Below are 7,575 nucleotides of genomic sequence, written 5' to 3'. Positions count from 1 at the left end.
TACACTACCAAGCTAAACGCCTTAATTCTATAACATAGAAGGGATCCCTATTTTCATAAAATTTGACTCCTTTCTGAAGATTGTGAACCGGATTTTGTTATGCTTGTCTGTGCAGAGTCCATTATGGTTAGGTTTGTATTGCAATCTTGCATGTTTTCTAAACCAGAGAGCACCAGTGATAATGTTGGCAGGTTGCAACGCAAGAGATCAGACCTTCACCTTTATAGACATTAACATGCAGTGAGACAAGTTGCTGTATTCCACTGCTCAGCACCACCTTCCATCTTCCTAAAGTAAATGGGTCTTCAGTTTACTTTACCCCCCGGTAGCTGGGGAGGTAGGGTGACAACGCAAGAAGAAATATAAATTGCACAGCCCTACTTTTGGGTAAAGGCTAATTTGTGATTGATGGTTTGAAACCTGGCAACCTTTACTAAGGAGCACAAATGATCAGGAATATGTGCACATCTTTATATCACCTTAATATGGACTTTTTTTAATGCAAAGAATCTTTATTGTTTCTTGTTGAAAACATAGTACAAATTTAAAAAACGAAACTAATTACAAAAATTATTTCCCTTTACATCCTTTTGTGACAAATTATCCAAACAAAAAATTCCAAGACTAAAATTTAACAGACCTTTAAATTAAACAAACTCAGATTAACAAAAGATATCTATTCAAATAATACTAACCAGTTACACACTTTGGTGTCCCTTATCTTTCCCGTTTTGACAATATGTATATCCCTCCTGTGACTTCCAACCAAGCCCGAAAAGTATATTCCAATCATTCCTATGAGCATATTACAATTCAGTCAACTGCATTTTTACATTATCCTCTATGCTCTTACTTAGTTTTATCTTCGTCGGGTTTTTAACATTTTTCAAAGACTGTATTGTGGTTCTATTTTCATTGCAAAGGTCTGCAACTGAATTGTTTAAAAACAGAGCTTTTCAGTTAATCAAACTCTTCAAATACCCACCACTCTTATTTTGAGTGCTGTGCTTTACATAACATTTCTGCACCCTGTGAGCCAAATCCTCTTTTCTCCCTACCCATTTTAGTCAAGCCAGTGAAGCGATGGCCGTTCACATCGGTGTTAAATGAAGCACTGAAAATGTTAGCAGTAGGTCACTCCGGGCAATCCAGCTGTTAAAAAGCTATGAAGATGCCAATATGAAGCCGCTCCAGTGCATGACTCAAGAATCAAACTTTGTTCAGCAGCGTTTAAAAACAAATGCTACAGATGAGAGAATGCAGGTTGTGGCCTTCATTAATCATAATTAGAATGGACCTGCAGTGCGTGGTGGCTTTGTCGTAACCGGCTATGAGACCCTAACAAAAGGTTTCTTTTTTCACTCAGGTTATAAATCAAAGCCATCCTACACAGCAACACCAGTTACTTTGGGCTTCTCCACACTTAACTTTCCCTCTGCTCTTTCCAGGCATAGTCCACAATTTAAAGTTCCATGCCTGAGCACCTTCTCCCCCCCCCACCTTTTTTTTTGTTTTTGCTTTGGAGCTTTCTTCATGAAAACCCGCTCTTTAAATCTCAATTGGAGCAAACGTCAGTCTGCAGAAAACCTAACTTGATGTTTGGTCTGATTCAGCTTTTAAAAGCGGATTCTTGCAGAGAAAGCACAGGTCAATAAAATAAAATAAAATGCTTGGACATGCAGTGTTAAAAGGTGGGCCTCTGTCTGGAAAGAGTGGGGCAAAATATAAGTGTGGATAAGCCCTTTATCTCAACAGCAAAAAAGATGGTGATCAAAAATAGGCTTGGCCCAGATGATTTGACTTTTTCCCACCATAGTCTATGGGTCAGAAACCACTCTCAGTGGTTAGGTACAGCAGTATTTGGCACGTTACAGCAATAAATGTTTTGATCAACATTCGGAGAAAACAGCAAAGAATCTTTCAACACCATGAAGTTGAGCAGATTTATTGGGAAATAAGGTTTGTAGACTAGAAAACACTTTTTTTGAAATGCAGTTATGAAAACTTATGTCAACAGTCCCAGTAGTATTCAAGGTGCCACAAAGCTGTTGTTTTTTCTGCAACAGACTTAAGACAGCTTCCCCCCTGGAATCCAGAGAATATTTAACAGGTTTATATCCCATTGGAATCAAAGAGAACCAAGCAATTAATTTTTCAATTCTGTTTATTTCAGTGGGCTATAGATGTACCCAATTATCTCTGGATTGTAGCTGAAACCTCTCCCTCACTCTGCGCCATTCCATTACAAATTAACTGTGAGACTTTCTGCAATACCTACAAATCATATTAGGAACCTCCCCCCCCCCAAATCAACCAGGGTATTTCACAGCAGCTCTGGTTGACCTCGGTTTTCCTGTTCATGGAAAGGGAGTACATATGGTCAGCTCTAAAAATGGTTCCTGACTTCTGTGTGATGATACATGGCATGTGAACAAATAGGTCATGAATTACAGAATAGGTAAAGGTAAAGGGACCCCTGACCATTAGGTCCAGTCGTGACCGACTCTGGGGTTGCGCGCTCATCTCGCATTATTGGCCGAGGGAGCCGGCGTATAGCTTCCAGGTCATGTGGCCAGCATGACAAAGCCACTTCTGGCAAACCAGAGCAGCACATGGAAACACCGTTTACCTTCCCGCTGTAGCGGTTCCTATTTATCTACTTGCATTTTGACGTGCTTTCGAACTGCTAGGTTGGCAGGAGCTGGGACCAAGCAACGGGAGCTCACCCCGTCACAGGGATTTGAACCGCCGACCTTCTGATCAGCAAGCCCTAGGCTCAGTGGTTTAACCACAGCGCCACCTGGTATCTAATACTTACAGAATAGTATTAGATAATAACATGAAATCATTTTATTAAAATGGAGCCTGAATTGTTTTGTGTTTGTATTTTCCAATGCACGTGGGGGGTGGGGGAATCTAACTTGTAGGAGCTGTGATTTAGGACACCACCCAGCTAAAGCTTTAGTTCAATTTCATAGTAAGCTCAAGACATAATATGCACATGGTCTGCCCGTTTTCTTCTCACAACGCTGTGAGGTTAGGGTGAGAGGCACTAAACTTCCAAGGCTGAGTGGAGTCCTAAACAACAACAACAACTACTACTACTACTAATAATAATAATAATAATAATTTATTATTTATACCCGGTCCATCTGGCTGGGTTTCCCCAGCCACTCTGGGCGGCTTCCAACAGAAATATTAAAATACACTAATTTCTTAAAGATTAAAAGCTTCCCTAAACAGGGCTGCCTTCAGATGTCCTCTAAAAGTCTGGTAGTTGTTTTTCTTTTTGACATCTGGTGGGAGGGCGTTCCACAGGGCGGGTGCCACTACCGAGAAGGCCCTCTGCCTGGTTCTCTGTAGCTTTGCTTTTCGCAGTGAGGGAACCGCCAGAAGGCCCTCGGCACTGGACCTCAGTGTCCGGGCAGAGCAATGGAGGTGGAGACGCTCCTTCAGGTATACTGGACCGGGGCCATAAACAACTAAACCACTGGCTTAGCTCTCACTGAAATCAATGGGAATTTAACTGCCTTTCTGTAACATAGTTTCTTATGTTGCTAACTATACTGGAAATAAGAAGTGTCATGTATGAGGTGTTCTCAATTCCAATAGATTTCTATATATCACTCACTTGCATAGCTGAGTCCTTCATTCAGAATAAATACCAAATCTCCTGTAGTTGGCTGTTTTTAATAGGTCTCTCCTGATTCCTTGAATGAGTCTCATGCAGCGAGATATAACAGGCACATGGGAGCCAGCCAGCTGCATCATTTCCATTAGTATACTCCTGTTAGAAAGCCAAAGGTATTGAACATGCATCATTATAAATATATGAATGGCTACATTTTAAAGATAGGAATTCTCAGTAAACATCTTTCATAAAGGTATATGGCACTGTAATCCTAATCACTCTCTTGGAAATAGGCTCCATAGATTTCGTCAAATTGATTTCCGTGTGTGCAAGCTGTCTAAGCAAGGTTTTACAGAGTGAAAATACATTGGCCCTGATCCAGTTCTAGTTATAGCAAACTAGATGTGTATGTTAACTGTGGCCCCAGATTAGTGATAGATCAACCAGTTCATTTCTAGTCTCTGTCAGTTTTGCACAGGCATCCCCAAACTGCGGCCCTCCAGATGTTTTGGCCTACAACTCCCATGATCCCTAGCAAACAGGACCAGTAGTCGGGGAAGATGGGAATTGTAGTCCAAAACATCTGGAGGGCCGAAGTTTGGGGATGCCTGGTTTTGCACATGTTAATCCAGAAATCCATTTCAGCCCATTTCTGTATTAATCCATTAATAGTTAAAAAAAGAAATTCACACTAAGATTCATATTTATATATTATCGCAATTTATTTCTATGTGTATTTTATCTCAAGTGCACATTTTTAATGCAATTTGGTGCATTTGCTGAGCTAAGAACACTATCATAAGGTTCATGGAAATGCAAAATCCAAAAGATAATTACATTCTGATCCTCATATTAGTCGGGGTGTGTGTGTGTTGTGTGATTGACCAAAATCCAGTTCTCTAAGCTTCCCTATCCCATTTGGGAATGTGCATTGGAAAATGCGTCAGGAGATTGTCCAGCTACAGGATGCCAATTCAAATCTTGCCTTTGTCATGAACTCACTAGATGGCCATAGGCCTCAGCACTTTCACAGCCAATGTGCGGTAATAGTCACCTGCCCTCCAGGATTGCTGCAACAATTCAATATAATATGTATGGCGCACTTTGTGCACTCAAAAGTGCTGTACAACTGATATTGTTAATTATCATAATCTATTGGGGATTGACTAATAAATTCTGACAGATCTGATTTTCTTCCTTGTTCAGCTGTGCATCTACATTGATTACATGCATGAAAAGCTGCTTCCATGCGCGTGATCTCTGTTGCTGGATTGGGCATAATCCAGAAAAAGTTAGTTGCCACAAAGGGCCACTGAAAAGAAGGTTGTGGTTAAGTGGAGTCTTTTTGATTCAGCACAATCCTATATGCCTGCTCAGAAGCAAGTTTCATCGATTGCAACAGGGCTTGCTCCCAAATAAGTGTGCATAGGATTGCAGCCTTTGTTCCTATTAAATTGTTGTCAAATTGTACCTACTGGGTCACTGCATGCCTTTCCAAAACATTTACATATGAGTAAGCATTACTAGAAGGGATGCGGGTGGCGCTGTGGATTAAACCACAGAGCCTATGGCTTGCCGATCAGAAGGTTGGCAGTTTGAGCTCCCATTGCTCTGTCCCAGTTCCTGCCCACCTAGCAGTTCAAAAGCACGTCAAAGTGCAAGTAGATAAATAGGTACCGCTACAGTGGGAAGGTAAATAGCATTTCCGTGTGCTCCTCTGGTTCGCTAGAAGCGGCTTTCTCATGCTGGCCACATGACCTGGAAGCTGTACGCCGGCTCCCTCGGCCAATAACGCGAGATGAGCGCCACAACCCCAGAGTCGGTCACGACTGGACCTAATGATCAGGGGTCCCTTTACCTTTAAGCATTACTAGAACATTCAAGTGGCTTTGTCTCCAGTAACTTCAGAAAAGTAGTGAGTTACAACATCAAAATGCAATTAAAATATGTATGATGAGGTCAATTAGATGAAGAAACAAAGAGGAACACACATACACAGCAAAACAAGCCAAATTCAGCTTCAGTAATAATAGTTTGAGTAAACTAACAAAAAGGAGATGCTTTAATCCCCTTTGAAATCAACACGTGGCATCCCATGAACCAAACACTGAAAATCCATCCATTCCAGTGGAATTTAGGAACAGCTAAATTATTATGTCTTGCACACAAAGAATCTGCATGGAACATCACATTTATAATAGTCATACCATCATTGGGGAAGACATACATACATATATATATAATCTCCCCATATCCAGGGGATACAATTGCCTAATCTCATGCAAAGATATGTGCTCCATAGTCAACTGAAATAAACAGCTCTGTGTAGGTCTGCCCTAGAAAACTTTAGTATTTGGAAGTGATTCCTAGTGAAAATAAATAGAAATTACTTCCAAGTAAGCATGAGCTAATAATCTAGCCAAAGCGAAATGCACATGTGCCCCGCTGACCTTCATGGGGGAGAGTTATGGAGAGAACTGCATGCTTATCTCTCTTGTGGAAAGCAGTGGGATTTAAAAGAACTTTGCTTTGGGTGATCATTCCCATGCTTAGGATATGCTGAGATACATTTATATCAAAGCAGGATTATTATTATTTTTTTGGGGGGGGCGGACAGGCTACCTTTTCTTTTGCAATTCCCACCATTGCTAAATCAACAGTGATTTCACTTGTGAAAGCTAAGCACACCATTAATTCTTTTATTTGGCTTGTACTTAATTCTTCCATTAGAATTAACAGGGTACAAAAATGTTTAACTTTGGCATTCCCATGCCCTTGGTGTTTGGAAGGTGACAGAATACCCTGTTTCTCATATTTTAAGGCATCCCCATAAAATAAGCCATAGCAGGATTTTTAAGCATTCAAGGAATATAAGCCATACCCCGAAAATAAGACATAGTGATAGGAGCAGCAGCAATGCCGGCCGCGGCAGGAGGAGGAGGAAAAAAATAAGACATCCCTTGAAAATAAGCCATAGTGTGTTTTTTTGAGGAAAAAATAAATATAAGACATGTCTTATAATATGAGAAACACGGTAGTACTGGCTGGTGCCTGGAAGGCATTGAAATCTCAGTGAACCAAAAGGAAAAGGAGCAAATAAGATGACTTCAGAGAAGAGACATTTTGATTTCTGTGACATCTTATTTCTTAAAACACACACACACACACACACACAGAGAGAGAGAGAGAGAGAGAGAGAGAGAGAGAGAGAGAGAGAGAGAGAGAGAGAGAGAGAGAGAACTTTTGAATGTAAAAGAATATCCTTGTTGAATCATACTTCCACTGTTTTTCAAATGTGAAAAGTGGAAACTACAGAAAAGACAAAAGCCCAGCCTACAAAATGTAATTTGGTGTTGTTTGTTTGTTTGTAGAGCTTGGCTATAGGTTAATCCAAACGCAACTATCGATGTAATCCTATTCTTGTCTACTCAGACGTCAGTCCCACTGAATTCAATGGGACTTACTCTCAGGTAACTGTGTACTGGATTTCAGCCGATGTTGTTACCATTGCCTGGGTCTGGTGAATGGACAATGGGCATGATCTATGTCTAGTTAAGCACATTTAAGTCCTATTAATTTCACTGGTAAGAGTTCAGCATAAACATTTCAATCACATCAAAATTGGCGGGTCAAAAGTGTCTCGCTTTGGCTGGATCACACCCTGTATTGTTTTAGTTTCATATCTATGCATATCTCGCACTCACATACATCTAAAACTTGTACAGCTGGTACAATGTGTAAAAGAAGGAGTGGCAAAAGAACAATATGCCATTTGGCACAGTTTTTAAGGTATTATTTGTAAATGAGGTAGTTTATAAAAGTACAACAGTCCTGTGGCGGCAATAAAAACATTTTAAGGCTGTACATACATATAGCTCTTTTATGGAAAGGAGATTATTAACCTTAAATGCTACTAATGCATATGTGTACTCTATCAGTATATG

This window comes from Zootoca vivipara, chromosome Z1, assembly GCF_965207765.1.
Source record: "Zootoca vivipara chromosome Z1, rZooViv2.hap1.1, whole genome shotgun sequence".
Lineage (NCBI taxonomy): Eukaryota > Metazoa > Chordata > Lepidosauria > Squamata > Lacertidae > Zootoca > Zootoca vivipara.
Note: the sequence above shows the minus strand (reverse complement) of the source record.